General features: G+C 42.3%; 1 protein-coding gene across 21 annotated transcripts in view; it reads right to left on the bottom strand.

Moving 5' to 3' along the window:
- CADPS (calcium dependent secretion activator) overlaps nucleotides 1-18,460 on the bottom strand; it is a 477,516-nt gene that overhangs the window by 50,913 nt on the left and 408,143 nt on the right. The window lies entirely within an intron of this gene.

Genomic DNA, 18,460 nt, shown 5'->3' with positions numbered 1-18,460 from the left:
TCTCCTCAATACTGGTAGAAAAGTATGAGGAATTCGAGCATCAGTGGTCGGAGCAGGTGCTAGCAAAATAATTCTTCTCAGCTAGAAATTGCCTCCTGTACTCTGTGATGTTGATGCTTAGCAGTTGGTAGGGGTTTTGCTACAGCTGAAATGATCAACCTTTAAACACACCATTTACCATTTACCACTAACATGCAGTTACAATCTGGAGAATGACACCAGTCATATTCTATTCCTTTACAGGCAGTTTGGGAAGATGAGGCAAGTTGCTGTCACAAATGAAAATCATCCACTCTCCTTCATGCATCAGCCCTTGGTTTGTGAGGATTGTTCTTTTATTTAATAAATGATGACTTGCACATTGATCCTCCTCCCATCCCATAATAACAGGAAAAAATAACCCAGGGTAAATTGTGGTCTATTATTATTTAGAGACATGTGTGTATCATTTTTGATTTGGGATATTGAACTTTTTTTTTTAGGGGGGGATGGAGTCTCACTCTGTCACCCAGGCTGGAGTGCAGTGGCGCGATCTCGGCCCACTGCAACCTCTGCCTCCCGAGTTGAAGCGATTCTACTGCCTCAGCCTCCCGAGTAGCTGGGATTACAGGCACCCACCACCACGCCCAGCTAATTTTTGTATTTTTAGTAGAGATGGGGTTTCACCATGTTGACCAGGCTGGTCTCAAACTCGTGACCTCAGGTGATCTGCCTGCCTCGGCCTCCCAAAGTGCTGGGATTACAGGCGTGAGTCACCATGGCCGGCTGCTGGATACTGAACTTTAAGAAGGACATTGATGATGAGGAAAAGGGGGAGTCTGGCAGTATATTCTATAAGGAAAGTGAAAGAAAAGGCATCTTGCCTAGAAAAAGCTGGGCTAATTGCAAAGAAAACCATAATATTCATGTAGTTAATTAAGGAGCTTCAGTGCAGAAGGATGGAATTTGTTCACAGTGGTTCCAGAGCATAGAATCAGAATGAATATGTAAAATTACAGGGCCCTAGAAAAAGGTCTAAACAGCTATCACACTCCAGCCAGGAACTGGCCATGTCTAGGGATAGAGACCTCCACCTCACTGGAGAAGTTCAAACAGAGGCTAGGTAGAAGACTCTGGATGTGTTTTTCTTTTCTTTTCTTTGGATTTGTTTCTTTACCTACATGAGAGGTTATCTCTAAGGCTGCTTTTCATTCTCTGATTCAAGTCCCCTTAAGAGGTAGGAAGTTGTCACCAGTTACATTCTTTACAGTAGATAAATGTAGCAGAGTGGAGAAATTGGCAGAACCAGGATGAGAATCTTTTCCTGTATAATGTCAGCAGTGCCCCCTTTTTAAGGATCACCTTTTCTTAAGTTATCCACATCCATATCCATAGGAATATGTCTTTTTGCCAGCTATACTCTAGGTAGAAGGGAATGACCAGATCCTTCCAACCCACTAGAGCTTTGGAATTATTGCCAGAAAATCCAAGCATGCACCAGGCACCGTATCTAGATCAAATAACCAATAGCCCTTACCATCTACACAAGACTATTTTACATTATAATTAGATATTGTTTTGATGAATAAAACACAAATTTCTTTACAAGCACTATATAATATAGTAGCTCTTTGTCTTTGTGTATTTTTTTCCATCAATGGTTGTTAAAAGAGTGTGTGTGTGATTTTCTTTTCTTTTTTAACTTTAAATCTAGCAAAGTGGCTTAGAGAATGGGTTCAGGATTAGCTAGGTTAAAACTCTGGCTTTGCCATTTTTTAGCTTGGTGACTAGCCATTACTTAATTTCTCTGAGCTTCCTCTGTAAATGGGACAATAATAAGGCTACTCAAAGGATTCAACTAAATGTAGCTATGCTTATCATCATTACTGGTAATATTGGCTTACTGGTGTAGACAAAGCACATGCTCCTCAGCCTGGTGGTGATAGTCAGTTTCACTCCCCACCTCTGGCCCATGGGCAATTTCTTGCTATAAAAAAGATTCTGGAATCTCCCCAGGTTACCAACAGGTATCTGAGCTGATTCTCAGTCTGGCATACTTTCTGCCAATTCTGTGACACCCTTTGCACTGAGAACTTAACCTCTAAATGTTGAGGCTGACAGCAAAGACCTGTTCTCTTCCCTAAGTATGACTGAGTGTGGCCATAAGTGAGAGGGCAGTTCCCCAGGCCAGTGCCCTGGGTTATAATCAACAACACAACCTATTACTCTCCAGGACCAAGCCAAAGCCATGTACCCTAGGGCACAGGAGACAAAGGGGAGGGGGTAGGGCTTGCCCCAGATACCTGGTCTGGCATCCCTCCTGAGCAGGGTCTCAACTGCCCTCAAAGGGGAGACAAGAACTGTGACTTCAGCAGAACTTCATATTCTGGGACTCCTTGCTTTCTGACCATTCTCTCTGGTAGGACAACCCATATCCTTTCTCTAGCAGCATTCATGAACCCTCTTGTCCACGACTCTTGAGATAGAGCCAGTTCTGGAAAAAGCTTAGAAAAAGAGACACAAATCCAGAAAGGCTGACGGAGGCTAAGGATAAAATTGGGAAGAGGCGCTGTCAGTGAGCAATTGTTCATGTTTTCACGTGCCTGAAACAAAGAACATTTACTATGTACACACACCACATTAGGAGCTGTAGGATGAACATGCGTGCTCCATGATTTCTGCTTCAACAACCTTTTGAGGGGGATCCTATTAATATACCCATTTTACAGTTGAAGAAACTGAAGCTAAAAGAGATAAGCAACTTGGCTTGAAGGCACACAACTAAGTTACAGCTTTGAACCTCCCATTCCCTAAGCTGCCTATCATCCTATTATTTAGTTTCTTTTTCAAAAAAAACTATCAAACCACTTTTATTAACTGGTTATATTTAAGACTTAATTTTGTCTTGTGTGTGTAGACGTAACCTTAAATGGCTTCTCAAAAAAAAAAAAAAATGTATGAGGGACTTGAATACATTTGAGTCAGTGCAGAAGGTCCAAAATAGTTTCTCTGGCTTGAATGTCCCAGCTAATTACCTCGACCCTCCACCTCACTTAGCCAGTGTAGACAGGCTTAATGGTTTCTCTATTGAGCTCTTCCATTATTTTTCAGGTGCCCAAGGTAATCTTTTCATTGAACACTCACCATTCTGGGATTTTTCACAATGCTGATGACTAAGGGATTTTCTTCTGCCTGGCCCTAAAAAGGGGACCTGAGTTAATCATTGTGCAGCTTTGATAGGGAGCGCGGCAGGGGCTTAAACCACTTCTCTTGCTTCATTAGGGGAAAAAGCAACCCAGGTGCAGACCACGAGGACCTCAGGGTTTGATACTATTAAATCAATGCACAGACAAAAAAAAAAGTGGATTAGGCCCTTTTTGCAAACAGAAATCTGGTGGGTAAGACTCAAAGATGGAAGAAGAAAGAAGTCTGAACAGATACCACCGCATTAGTGACTGCCCGAGCGCCCCATGCTCTCTCAAAAAAAAAAGGAAAAAAACAATCAAGGAAATGATTTATTCTCTGCATGAGCTGACTCCACCCCCACCTGTTTGACTTCACAACAGCTCTGAGTTAATTTTTTTTTTCCTTTGCCTAGATACTGCAGACCACACCACCATGTCAAAGGGTTAGCAAAATTTACTTCAATGTTTGGCCTTTGAAATTTCTGCTGCAAGGTTAATGATGCTGTTTTGCTCCCTTTTCCACTTCCCTAACCCAAGGAATTTAGAAATGTAGATTTTTTTGTGTGTGTGTCAAGGCAATTGCCATCCCTAAAATCATTTCATCTCCTGTTGGTTTGATTTTTCATCTCTCACCAGCCTCATATCTAGAATGTAGGTGCTCTCTCTCCTTAGTGTCTACACTGCCTGGGATATAGTAGTGGCTCAATAAAAATATGTTGAATGAATGAACTTTAGAAAATGGCACTCTTAGTACCCAGGGTAGAGGTTAGATGTTTCTAGCACTTTCTTAGAGTAGGTGTTTGAGCTGTAGTACTCTTATAGGACAACTACGAAAGTACCACTAGGCACGATCAGTTCAAAAGGAACTGGTATTTGGTGCCTGTATAAGAAGAGCTTAAAGGGTCTTTTGTTTTGATACCCCCTAATTAGTGCAGTATACAAGGTAAGGGCTTGGGATCAGGAGACAGATGCTTGATCTGGCATCTGGTTTCATCACCCACTAACGGTGGGCGAGGTAACTAACCTTTCTTAGCATCAGCTTACTTTTTGGAAAATAGAGATAATGACAATAACAACAGTAGTTCCTTCTTATAGGGTGGTTGTGTGGATTATTAATTTTTAAAAAGATGAGTTTCTTCAGTGCTTACCACAGGTGGGATACTATTCTAAGCATTTTCCCTGTATTAATTCATTTACTTCATGTAAAGGGCTAAAGGAAGTAATACATGTAAAAAACTTTGCCTAGACCCTGGCACATAGTATGTGTTTAATTAGTGTTGGGTATTATTTTTATACTCCTTTTCCCTCCACCTCCCAAGGGGCTGATTTGATTGGTCAGGTTTCAGTGCACTGGATGGGCTATTTCCCTTTAGTAGTTGGGGTCATTAAACCTTACATATCTGAAACTTGGGTGTGCTGCTTCTGTTTCAAGGTTAGAATGCTTCAGGTAAGAGCATGTGACTTATCCTGCAGTAAGAGGCCTGACCATTCTACTTCTGCTCCTCTTTACTGGCCACGTTCCAGGTGTGCTGTCGACCTCTCTGATTCTATTTCTCGCTGGCTTATCAGGCCTAACCTCGTAAAAAGAGATCCCTGGAGACCACTACAGCTCTGTGGAGTTCTCTGCATTGGAATGTAGACCTGAAGTCCAGTTCACATTGTGACAGATTGTTTCCAAAGAGGCTTGCCATCCATTCTTTTGCTTCCCGTAGGTCCATGCTCTTCCCTGACTGAGAAATGGAGTCTACTCCTCCATCTGCCTGGAGTCTGGGCTGGTCTGCAATTGCTTTGAACAAGAGAAAATAATGGAGGTGGTGTCATGCCTATTCTGAGCCTAGTCTTGAAGAGGTCTGGCAGCTTCTGCTTCCTCAATCTTGAAAGCCAGCTGCCATGTAAGTGTATCTACCCTGAGACTACCGTGCTGCAAGAAACCCAAGGCACATGGAGAAGCCCAGGAGGATGAGATCCCATTTGGAGAGAAAAAAGCCACATAGAGAGACACCAAGTTATCACACATTCAGCCCCAGCCCAGCCTATTCATAGGAAAGTGGTTAAGAGCACAGACTCAAGCTGGATTGCATGGGGCCACATTCCATTAGGTTGGTGCAAAAGTAATTGGGGTTTTTGCCATTACTTTCAATAGCTCTGCCACTTACTTGACAAGTTACTTAACCTTTCTATGCCTCATTTTCCTCATCTGTAAAATGAGGATAATAGTATTGTTCATAAGGTTGTTGAGTTATTAACTGAGTTCTTAGAACAGTCCCTGGGCATGGTAAGAACTATGTGCCAGCAATCATTGTCATTTCTGCGGCAAAATCAGGTTGTTTTAGTGAATTGCACCTGGGTATTAAGGTTGGTCTGACCCTACACGCGTGGCTCTTTAAATTTAAATAAATTAAAAGAAAATACAAGTAACATTCAACTTTTTAGTTGCACTAGTCACAGTTGAGAGTACTTGAGAACTACATATGGCTAGTGACTATTTTGGACAGCTCAGATACAGAATATTGCCATCATTTTAGACAGTTCTATTGGACAGTGCTGGTCTAGACTCAAGGGACATTCATAAATATAGGTTATTGCATTTTTAAGTGATATGAATTAAGAATTCTTATGTTAGAAAATGAAATTAATTGGAGGAGGAAGCAGGAGAAGAAAAAAGATATGGGTGTCATAGTCTCATTTTGTGGGTGAAACAGGAAATAAAGATGATGGGTATAGCTTAAAGTTATAATGGTACCAAGACAGGAAGAACAATACTGTTACAACTGTAACAGAAGGAGAGTGGAGGAGAAGTGGATGATGTAAAGTGAGCTGAAGCTCTATCTATTACAGTAGGGAGTCAAATAATCACTAAGATTGACCAATCAAGAAATGACAACAAAGGCTGGGTGCAGTGGTTCATGCTTATAATCCTGGCACTCGGGGAGGCTGAAGCAGGAAGATTGCTTGAAACCAGGAGTTCAAGACCAGCCTGGGCAACATAGGGAGACCTCAGTCTCTACAAAAACAAACAAACAAACAAACAAAAAATTAGCCACGCATGGTAGTGTGCACCTACATTCCCAGCTACTCAGGAGGCTGAGGCAGGAGGATCACTTGAGCCTAGGAATTCGATGCTATGGTGAGCTGTGATCACGCCACTGCACTCCAGCCTGGGAGACAGAGTGCGACTCTATCTCTAAATAATAATAATAAACAATATAATAATAGTACTTAGCACTCCAGGGGTTAAAAAATTGTTAAAAACTTTCATTTTGAAGGAAGGGATTGAGAGCAGAAAAGAGTGGGACAGAGAACTGTGTTTTTTAAAAAAAATTATGAATATTTCTGTGCTGTTTCATTTTTTTAACCATGTGCCAATATGACTTTCATTAAAAATTATTGAAAAAAGGAACAAAAGTGATAGAATTTTCAATTTTCAATTCTAGTGGAGAAAAGGATTTTGCAGGAAGATTATATCTTTCTCAGGGTGACTTTCTCAAGGTGTTTGGTTGATGAAATCATGGTTTAGGGGTATGTCCTCTATAAAGGCAAAACCAAAACCTAACAGAACCAACCCTCAATACATAATCTGGACGCTCTAAGTGCATCTTGGGAAGATGAATAAATTTTAAGTGCCAACTGAGGGACCGACTGCTTGGGTGAGACAGAATGTGTGAGTGGGCGGATGTACTGGGACTGCGTGTGCGGGTGAGCAGTTGAGCAAACCTCAGTGGCTTCTGCCTGGGGCCAAGTGACAATTACGGTGAAAGCCCCTTCCACTACTTTCTGAGGACTGGAGAAAAACACAACCCTTGAAGTATATCTGGAATCATAGACAGCATGATGGATTCCCAGGGCTCTGTCACCAGAGGGCCTAAAATGCCTTCTTTGCTTACCGAACGTCAATACTGTGCTGGGCCAGTTGGGAGGCACTATTTCCATGTGAGCACTGGGTCAAATGCTACATGGACGCACATACATCATGAGGCCATTGTCCCTTGCTTGCTTTTATAAGAGGGCCAGAGTTTGTAAATGCCATTTTTACAGAGGTGGGAACTGGGACACCAAAAATGTCTCATAAGTAGCTCACCAGATGTCCATTGCTTGAAAAATGATCACTGGCTTTCAAAATTTGATTCCCATTTGAAAGAAAAGAGTTAAAGTTTGAGATGTTTAAAAAGTAAGGTTTCTCTAAGTTGCCTATAAATGGAACCATTTCAGATAATGGAAAAGAGAATACTGACCAAGTCTTGACTCTTACTCCTACTTTCTCAATTAGTGTCTATGTGACCTTGGGAAAAGCAATGAACTACTCAGATTTCTCATGAACAATACAGAAATGTTTAATAACTGATAGTCATATATAAAATCAGGATGCATTTACCGATGATTGAACACCTAATTTACAGTATCTTATTCACGTCTTCTAAGGACTTGTCTTCTTCCTTTACGAATGAGGAAACTGGGCTCAGAGAGGTTAAGTTGCTGTCCTCGGGGCACACAGTCAAGAAGTAGCAGAGCTAGGATTTGAACCCTAATGGGTGGGCCTGACTTCAAAGGATTCTGTACTGTATCAGGTTGCCCTTACACTGCCTTTTCACGAGACAATTTAACAAAGTTTGAAGGGAAAAGTCCTACCATGACTGTGGAAGTATTTTGAACAACAAAATGTATTATAATATTCACTGACCACAAATAAGACCTCATACATAAAACTGTAACCATCGAGGATAATATTCTGAAATGACCTCTGTGAACCACTGCAGAGCTTCACGGAGGGCCATGGGAAAGTGGGAGAGAGCCGAGGCTTTCCTGCAAAGCATCCTTAGGCAAGAACATGAAAACTGAGTTGCAGGGCTACTGGTTGATTGTACGGCTTCTGTGCATGTTCATAAATATTGATTGTGATTAAGTTATTATCATAGTAATGAGGGTGGTAATGCCTCCTACAGCCCATCCCACCATACTCCTCAAAGTCCCTACCTTTTATTAAACAAAGGGCTGCTGGCACTGCTGGGGAGTTGGGCAAGAGGCAAGGAAATGATCTCTATTAAGCAAACGCATTCTATTCCATGCCCCGATTAGGAGCTGCAGCCTCATTAACGATGAGAATTGTTCTCATCTCCTGTTGTTCAGGGTACTGTGCTCCGAGACTACATCCAGGAAGTGTATGTTCTCATCTCCCCCCACCCCCCACCCCCTGGGGCTTCTGAACAGATGCCTGATTGAAGCAGACCTGTTTTTCCTTCCAGTTTTCCTTTTCCTAATTTCTGTCCCAATCCCTCATTCCCAGAGAGGATTTTTCCAAGGCTCAAGGGCTCCTTCAGACCCACCCTCTTAACACTGCTGATACTTAACAATGGTTGCACGCTTACTCTTTGCCTAGCACAAGGTTAAGCAATTTAAAAGGAATTCACCCTCACAATGGTGGGCATGAAATTCTCATTGCTTACAGATGAGGAAACTGAGGCTCAGAGATGTTAATCGACTTTTTAAAAGATCCACAACTAGTGACATTATGGAGCTGGTATTTGAAACACGGTTCCCTTGGACTCCAGGGTTTGCCCTCCTAATGGCCACATTGTATGCTTTTCCATTTTGTTGATTTTTGTGACATGATCTTATTTTAAGGGAAACTTGCAAGTGCAAATTGGAAAGTTTTAATTTTGTAAAATCTCCAAGCAGACGTATAAACTTATTTTTGTGGATTTTAAGTGGGGGCCCCTGCCCCCTTCTGGCATTTTTGTGTTTTGTTTGCCTTTTGAACATCTCTCAACACTAAGAAGGGTGACAGAACGCAAGCTTGAAGAAGACAAGGGCCATGGTCTTACTTGTGTCCTTGGCTTCCACACGGCTTTGGTGCTGAGCAAGTGAGGGCTATATTGTTGTTACTGAATAGTAATGTTTCTGCACGAAGGGGTCACTTGTCACTTCTGGTGTCCTTGGCTTTTCCTGCAGGCTGCTTTAGCCTGAATTTGAAGGTATAAATTATGTCACTGCTGCCAGTGACAACTTATCTGTCATAGCCTAGGTTTGTAACACAGTGGTTTGGTTTCTCTCTCTCTCTCTCTCTTTTTTTTTTTGTTTTCATTTTCTTAGGTAAACAGTGAGGAAAACAAGCAATCCCAGAGAGGATTTTTGCAAGGCTCAAGGGATAAGTTAAGAGGTCTGAGTTCTACTAAACTAGCTGTGCAAGTCGTTTTCCTTGTCTGGTCTCAGTTTCCGCGACTGCAAAATGGGGTGGCCAGAAAGTATCAGTACTTCCCAGACTTTCAGCATCAATACACCTTCCTGATTGGCTACAACCCATGAACCATCTGTATTATAGTTACTGATTATTCCTCCTTAAACTAGCTCGCTTTAAAAATAATTATAAAGGGAAACATATTACTACTGTAAATGAAAAAGCAATGTCACTCTTAATAAGAAAAAGCCAGGGTGAAAATAAATACAATATAACTAAAATAATGCTAGTAAATTCTAGGTAGACATGGTTGCCTGCTAAGCGTCCTGAGCCTGAAGCCTCCCCGTCCTCTGTTAGGAATGAAAATTTGAGATTTTTAGAAAAGTGTGAAAGACAAGCGCCAAATGGAAACTTCCTTCTTGATATAAGGATAAAGATGAAAAAAGACTTAGAAAAATAATAACCCTCTCACAATGTGATTGGTCTTATTTAATGAGTTTTTGGAGCATCTAACACCAGTAGCATCTGAGGTCCCATGTGGTACATATCCTACACTTGGGATACACTCAGTGGTATGCTGGTTTCTGAAAAGCTCACTGTCTCTCTCTTCCCTTTCTCTTTATCTATCGCTGTCTAAAAAAAAAAAAAAAACCAATATAATAATATGCTGAAATATAAGTAATATAGTGTTTGCCAACTTCAGTAAAATGTTCCTGCTGTGGTCAGTTTTAGGCTACCAATGTGACATCCCTAACTTTGAACATAGGAAGAGAAATGGAGATTGGCTCTCACCAGCAGGTAGGAGCCAAGCAGACTCTAGCATATCAGTGGAAACATTGAACCAGAAAATCTAGAAAGTTCCTTCGATTGAATGCACTCTAGACAGTAACTTCCAGACAGTAGAGTAAGATTTTTTTTTTTAAACTATCTCTACCACTCTTAGTTCAGCAATTTACATAGAGGAGTGGCTGATTGAGTAAATGATGCCAACATTTGTGCTCAGTGATAGAACCACACTAATAATTACAATAATAACAATGTCTGACGAGTATCCAATACTTACTCCAATCCACCATTTTCTCATTTAATTCTACCCACACCACATAATATAGGTCTTATGGTTCCCATCTTACAGATTAGGCAACTAAGGTCAGAGATTAATCAATCTGTCTAAGATTATACTTTAGGAAGTGGCAGAACTGGAAAAACAAGAAACCTCAGTGCACACTGAAATAAACCTGATTCAAACCAAAATATGCTTGGAGAAGGAGATATTCAATTCTAGTTAAGCAAACGCTTTAATTAATAAAGAGGTATTTTAGAGAATATGTAAAAATGAAAAATTCTTTTGGCGTTAAAACACAAAATGCTAAAACACACTAAACATAATGGAAAATGACTTTGATGAATCAAATTTTTGCATGAAAGAATATGCTAAAATATAAGTCACAAGAGTTTTGGTTGACCTTGTCATGGATAATAGTTTGGATTGCTTACAGGAGAAATGATTGGTATGCTAAGACTGAACTGGTGAGAAAATGGAACCAACCCAAATGTCCATCAAAGATAAAGTGGATAAAGAAAATGTGGCACATACACACCATAGAATACTACACAGCCATAAAAAAGGATGAGTTCATGTCCTTTGCAGGGACATGGATGAAGCTGGAATCCATCATTCTCAGCAAACTAACAAAAGAACAGAAAACCAAACACCACGTTTTCTCGTAAGTGGGAGTTGAACAATGAGAACACATGGACACAGGGAAGGGAACATCACACACTGGGGCCTGTCGGAGGGTGGGGGACTGGGGGAGGGATAACATTAGAAGAAATACCTAATGTAGATGACGGGTTGATGGGTGCAGCAAACCACCATGGCACATGTATACCTATGTAACAAACCTGCACGTTCTGCACATGTATCCCAGAAGTTAAAGTAGAATTTAAAAAGATTTTTTAAAAAAGCACCAAGGTCATGTAAACTTTCTTACAGTTTTGAATAATTTGACAGTAAGGCTAAGAATGGCTATTTATGGAGCACCTACTTACTATACACCAGGTGTTATAAAAGGCCTACTGTTTATCTCTTGTTAGCCCAGTGGCTCTCTGAGGCAGCGATCAGCATTCCCACTCTATAGATGAGGAAACCAAGGCTCAGAACCAGTCAATAGCCTGCCTATGTTTCTGTTAGTCTGGGCTTCACAGTCACACCTTTATCTTAATCACTGTCTAACTTTCTGGTGACAAACTTCCCACTGCATGTGATTTGGAGGTCAGGATAGAATCTATAATTAATTTCATGACAACTATTTCCTGTTTGAAGCCATGTACCTATGCATTAGGTATTTCTTTTTTCTTTTTCTTTTTTGAGACGGAGTCTGGCTCTGTCAACCAGACTGGAGTGAAGTGGCGCGATTTCGGCTCACTACAACCTCCGCCTCCCGAGTTCAAGCAATTCTCCTGGCTCAGCCTCTCAAGCAGTTGAGATTACAGCACCTGCCACCACGCCTGGCTAATGTTTGTATTTTTAGTAGAGGTGGAGTTTCACCATGTTGGCCAGGCTGGTCTCAAATTCCTGACCTCAGGTGATCCACTCATCTCTGCCTCCCAAAGTGCTGGGAAATACCCATATTCTTTAGGTATTTCTTTTGTAGCTAGCATTTCTGTGACCTGGTCACTTAGACCACACAGTCTGGAGAAAATACTGTGTCTGTCTTACGTTTGCTTTGAATGATATTCAGCTGTTCACTACACACTATTAAGTGAAATAGTTAACTTTGGATACTTATCTTTTCTGTAAAGCTTCTGAAGGGTTGCTTCAGACAGCAAGTGTGTTAATTGCTAACTCCATTTTCATGGCATCAACTGGAAATAAGGATGTCCTACTAGGCAATAAAGTGATCTGTCACAGATCCCAAAGGGGATGTCAAATTCTGAAACACTAGGGAGTGGCTGCTGAAAGAAATTGATAGAAGATATAGCAGATCACTGTTTTAGACTTCTCTAACTTTTTAAAGCGCAGCGTTTTTTGGTTGGCCCATGTGAACAAAATACATTAGAAGAAATAAATGGCGGCTTTCATTGGAAGGTGGCCCTCAGCTCCAGCATCAAAACACCACAAGCCCAGCTGGCTTATAAGAGAGAGCTGGTCTCTATGTGACCTCACTTAACTTCTCCAGATGAATTGATTTTGCTAAATTCCCTGCTGAAAATCCTTAAAGTCTGTACCATAGGAAAGTTCCTTCATGATCAGGCTCCTGCTCTGATTGCTCTTTAATTCCATCTCTGTCATTTCTCTCCTTCTGGCCTGGCCTTTCACAAGGAACGTCTAGTTCCTAAAATGTACTAGATTTCCCTTTTACCTCCAGGTCTTTGTATCTTGGAATACTCTGTTCTCTCCTTTGCCAAGCAAAACTCTACTCATTCTTTAGGTCTCGTCTCAAATGTCATTTCCTTCAATGGTCTCCCAGATGAGGCCGGGTCCCTTTGGTCCATAGTTAGACTGCACCGGCTACTCTCTCTTTCTGAGTAATCAGCATGCTTGTAAATTACTTGTTGAGAATATGTATCTCCCTCATGCAGATGTCCAATAAACAGCATTGTCCATCTCATTCATTGCTAACCCCCAGAGTGTCTAGCACATAGTGGGCACTCCATAAACAGGTATAGAATGAAGAACTAACGTAAAATGAATGATTATCTGGACAGCACAAAGGAAGTGGGGAATTTTGAATGTCTATTACTTCAGTGTTATGGTAAAATAGCTGGCTGGTGAGTAAAATCTTGATAAATTATTTTTGCTGGTAACATGAAAAATAGATGACTCTTTCCCTTAGAAGTGGTATCAGCTAGTGGATAGTTTCTGGAAAAGTCACGAATTGGCTTCACCTACAGATTTCTGTGTATCTATGGGGAATAATGTTTTTCTAATAATAAAGGAGCAATTTAGGGTAGATTCTTAATAACTATGTGACTTTGACAAATCACTCGACATGACTTATCTATAAAATGGGGATGCTAATTAAATCAGTTGCATAGAGTGATTGTGAGGATCAAATGAGAAAATGCATGCATACACTTAGCACAGTGTCTGGCACATAATGTGTGTTCAATAAACACCAGCTACTCCTACCACAGTTGGTGCTTCTGTCCAAAGCAGACACCTCCACTCTGAAATGTAGAAGCCAATTGACTTAAAAATTACATGTATTTTGCAGTGAATAATCTGGTGATGTTACCCTCTGGAGGGTGAACCAAAACCTCTGTCTGCATCACTCATCATCAACCCACACTGTAAAAAGCCGTCTCTCCTACCCTGGACATTCCCTGAAGCCAAAGCATAAGTGAAATGCCATCAGAGAAAATACTAACAAACGCTGAGGAATATTCACCCCACTCTAGAATTCAGACTGCCTCTTAACCAAAATGCTCTGTGAACAGAAGTGAATGTCATTGATCTAGTTTGGGCTTTAGACCCAGGTGGCATTCTCGTTCTAAGGCATGGCATCAAGAGCTCTGCATAAAAGCAGTCAATGCTACTGATGTACACAAACTTCTCGCAAATTCTAGTGGGGAGAAACATATCTGTTTTGTTTCATTTCCAGGTGGCAAGACAATCAAAATGCTGGCAAAAGGAAAACAGGGTGAATGAGAGTAACTTAAGACAAAGAAGACTGGACATACGGTAGGTTTCAGGCTCCTGACAGCCCTAAGATGGACTTTATTCTTCCTGTTGTGAGTGGCTTCTATGTTGTGTGGTGACCACCTCAAATGGATTTGTTTGATCGGAGGAGGATGTCTGAATTCTAGGGGACTTCAGAAGACTTGATAGAAAGTTCAGACAGAACTTGATAAAGGTTCTGTCTGCTTTGAGGTGGGGCCTGGGCTACTCCTACATCTTTATTCCTCTGCAGGGGCCCCAGGCTTTAGTGAAGGAAGAATTCACATGAGCCGGGGAGGCGGGGGGTGGGGGGGTGCGGGGGAGCTTAACCTTTCCGAGCCTTAGTTTCAACATCTGCAGAAAAGTGTTGTTGGAATGGGATTGTTCTGAGGATTCAGCAGGAAAAATACATTTAAAGCACGTAGCTTTGTGCCAGGCACTTAGCAAGTGTTTAAGGAATAGGAGCTGTAGCTCTTATAGTTATTTTAGACTTCTGAATTCTAATATAACCATCATCATATTACACTGAAGGAGATTAAAAGCCAAGATGTGGTACCTTGTTCCAGGTCACACAGCTCCTTGGTAAGGGGCAGAGCTGGGTTACCATCCCAGTCTCCCTACCCTGTGCTGTCTTTTTTACTGTACCCCATGGACTTTCAGGACTCCTAGCTCAGCTGAGCTCTTCAGTATATCACAGTTCTCGGGCTTTCCACCTTTGCCCTCTCCAGTCAATTCTCCACCCCCAACATTCACTTAATTCCCTAAACCTTGTTTATGTGACCTCCAAAATATCCACAGAAATGCCTCCTGTTTTCCTGCCTCCTGGCTAATGCAGCTGCTATTTTGTCCAGAAGATTCTCCCCTCTTCCGTATCCATCGCTGACTCCTTCAAGCTTGAGAGCTCAAATCCCTCATGTCCTCTGCAGAGAGACCTTGCCTGAGCATCCTGGCTAAAGTAATATCACCTCACCACTTTCTCTTGCTCTCCAGTTTATGTCCTGTGGAAATGCTTCTCCCACTGGATAATTTTCTTTCATTTTCAATTGCCTGTCTCCTTTACTAAATGTAAGCTCCCAAAAGGGCCGAGAACACACCTTTCTAGCTTGTTGCTGTGTCCCTAGCACCTAGCACAGCACATGACACATAGGTGCTCAGTAAATATAAGTTGAGTAAATGAATGAATGAATTCCAGAACGAGCGTATTTGTTAACACTTGCAGAGGACAGAGGAAAGCATTGTCACTTTCTGTGGGAGGAACCTGGGTACCTGCTTGCCCCTCTTCTTGGCCTCCTAAAAGAACAGCGAATGGCTACCCACAAGACACAGACCCTTCCAAATAGGCATCCCACGCAAAAGCACATCTTGTAGTCACGGGAAATGGGCAGATAGTTGCTAATTGCATCTTCCAACTGGGCTGATCTTTCAAAAGTTCGAAAGGCGCCTGCCTCCATAAATCCCAGGCTGCTACTGCTGCTGAAGCTGGTGAGGGAGGAGAGGAGGGTGCGCTTGGGCGCCTCTCGGGCTGGCACGAAGAAGCCACATCTCATCCTCCCTCCTCCCCCCAGCTCCTCTCCAAGAGAGGAAGCAATGCAGATGGAGACGAGAAATAAATATTCCTGCCTGCTCTGTGCCACTGCAGACGTTTTCCAAAATGTCTGGCTTGGACCATGAAACAAGCCCACCCAGGAAAGGAGGCGCTCAGCGGGAGATAGAGGGGGAAAGGGTGGCATATTTGTCGATACTCGTCAGCTTTCTGGGGGGCAGAGCACATGGCTCATCCTTGGCAGCCCTGCTGAGGTGGGGACGTGGTAAGTGCACAGTAATACTTGAAGAATTGAATCAGAAATGGGAGTGGAGTTAAGAAACTCATGCCAGAGCGTCGGCACTATCTCTATGCCTCTGCACAGGGTCCTAGGACTCACAGCTGGTTCTTTCACAGGTTTCAAGCTCTTTGCACAATACCTGCTGCCTCTGCTCAACCCTTTTACTTCTACTCCACTCCTGGGGAATTAACACAATTGGGCTGAAGGAAGCCATCAAAGGCCATTTGGAATTTGGGCAGGAACTCAGAATCCATGTGTGGAGATATTCCTGCCACCTCTAAACACAGTTCACTTTCTCTAATACTGGAATACTGGCAGGAGATGAGAACACGGGCTGCAAATGATAAGTGGGTGCTTTTGGCCTGGGGTGGCCAAGTGTGTGGGAGAAGTGTCACTAAGGAGGGAAGTTACAGGCCCAGCAACAGGCTCCGAAGTGTTCTGCATTACACTGCCTTTGCTAGGCATGCTGTGAGGCTGCAAAATGTCTCTGAAAAGGGAGATGAGAGGATGGGAATTTCAGTTTGAACACTACTGCATAGGATGCTCTGGGTGTCCTGTTTCTAATCTTCCTGTGACACTCCCTGGTGCCCTGTTCTTGATATCATTGCCCCTGGCCCACCTTCCCATAGTCCTCTTGGTAGGCCAGTAATTAGGGTGGGGCCCTTGGTGGGTTGAATTCTGCTCAGTAAAGAGTAGAGGAGCTTTCCTGGGTTTCACAGGTTCAAGTCCAATGCAACAAAAACAGCTGCTCAAAATGAAGACACAAAGAAAGCAATGTCTTCTACGGGTGTCAGGGCAACACTTTCCAGAAATGTTGCATTGAATTCTGTTTCTTTTCACCATTTCCAGGACTTCACTGAGGAATGAAACATTGTCTAATATTTCCCACTCCTGTGCCCTGAATCCTTCTTTATGCATCTTCCCCACTCATTTGCCCATCTGCCTTCCAGTGCCAGGCAATTGCCAGCTGAATCCCACTCTCTCCAGGAAGCCATTCAGTGGTGGGGGAAGCTGGCAGGACACGTTGGTTCCTGTCCCCACTCTGCCCATTGCTGTGTGACCTTAGACAAATCACTCCCCTCTCTGGGCCTTGGTTGCTTTGTCAAAGGAGTGGGTTAGATAGGTTTCCTTTCAGCTGTGACACATTATAGGAGGTTCTATAAGTGAAATTGGATGGAATTCCTACTGTCATTATCCCCTTCCCACCTCACCTTTGCCAATAAGCTCCAGGGATAGGGGCCATTACACCTCTGGGGTTGAATTCTATCCTTGTACCTGGGAAGGTCAGAACTGCATATCAGAAGAAACTGTTTCAAATGTTTTCTGTCTATATTTCCCTTGCTTCCCAGGAAGATTAATGTATGGGTTGGGGAAAGATCAAAGTAGGGTATATTTGGAAAGAAGTTGTGTGCATGTGTGTCTGCATTTTATAATAATCATATTAATTACCTTTTAAAAATAGTAGTTGCCATTTATTGAAATCTATTATGAGCTAGGCCTATGCTAAGCTCTTTTGCCTACATTATTACCTTCATGATAGCTCATTAGGGAACATATTATCTGCCCTGCACTCCCTTACAAATGAGAAAACTGAGGTTCTGAGGGGATGAGACATTTGCTAAAGATCACACAGCTGTTAACATTGGCAATGGGATTTGAGCCTGGCTCTGTTGGATTCCAAGGACAATAATGTGCATCCACTACCCTGTGCTGGGCCTTGTCTTGGCATTCAATCACTATCTGGGAGATTCTTCATACAGTGAAGTCTGTTTTAGAGACCCATAGGCAGTGGGTCCTAAATTGATTCCCTTTCCTATGGTGTTGTCAGAGGAAAACAGCTAGTCTCAGAGCCAGCAGGAACCTGCTGTCAGAAACGGCAGGGAAGCATGCAGCTGTGGTGTCTGCCTAGCATCAGGAAGAGTGGGAGAACTGGGCCCCCGAAGCAGCCCATTTATAGCAACCATCTCCATTGATCATTTATCCATAGAAAATAAGGCTGGTTTCTGCCCAGCCTTAGCTACCTCATTTCTATGGCCTTGCCCAATTCTGGCACAGAATCAGAGCCTCTTGGAATTTGCAAATAATTAGATCATATGTCCCAGAAGTTGTAAACTTAAATGGCTCCTAAGCCCAGGTAGGTATGTGAATGAGTGAAACAGCCAGGAGGGGGTTACAGCAAACTGCAAACACATGTCCACTCTAAGACCCCCAAGACACAGCTCCAGCAGACTTGCTGTGTGCCTAGCATGCTATGCAAGGCACCCTCAGAAATACAGGATTTTCTGTGAATTCTCCTGATTTTTAAATGTAGGCAATTCAGTTAAGAAGAACATACTTGACACAGTGAGGACCATATAAAACATATTTGCAGGCCTGAGTGCAGGTCTTCATTTAAAACTCTAAAATTAATTTTTCTCATTTACAGATGAGGAAATGGTGGCCCACATTTTAAGTCATTTGCCAGAGCTAGCTAAGGTGGGCTTAGGTAGGCAACTCTTTGGATGCATACACATAGAAATGTGTGTGTGTGTTCGTAAAAATACACACATATTGTACATTTACAAATGAAATAGAATTGATGTTGGATTACCTGCAGTTATGAAATGTTTGGCTTTTCACATAGTGTTAGTATTATACA

Source organism: Symphalangus syndactylus, chromosome 21 (genome assembly GCF_028878055.3).
Source record: "Symphalangus syndactylus isolate Jambi chromosome 21, NHGRI_mSymSyn1-v2.1_pri, whole genome shotgun sequence".
NCBI classification, from domain to species: Eukaryota; Metazoa; Chordata; class Mammalia; order Primates; family Hylobatidae; genus Symphalangus; species Symphalangus syndactylus.
This window is presented reverse-complemented; position numbering and strand designations above follow the sequence as displayed.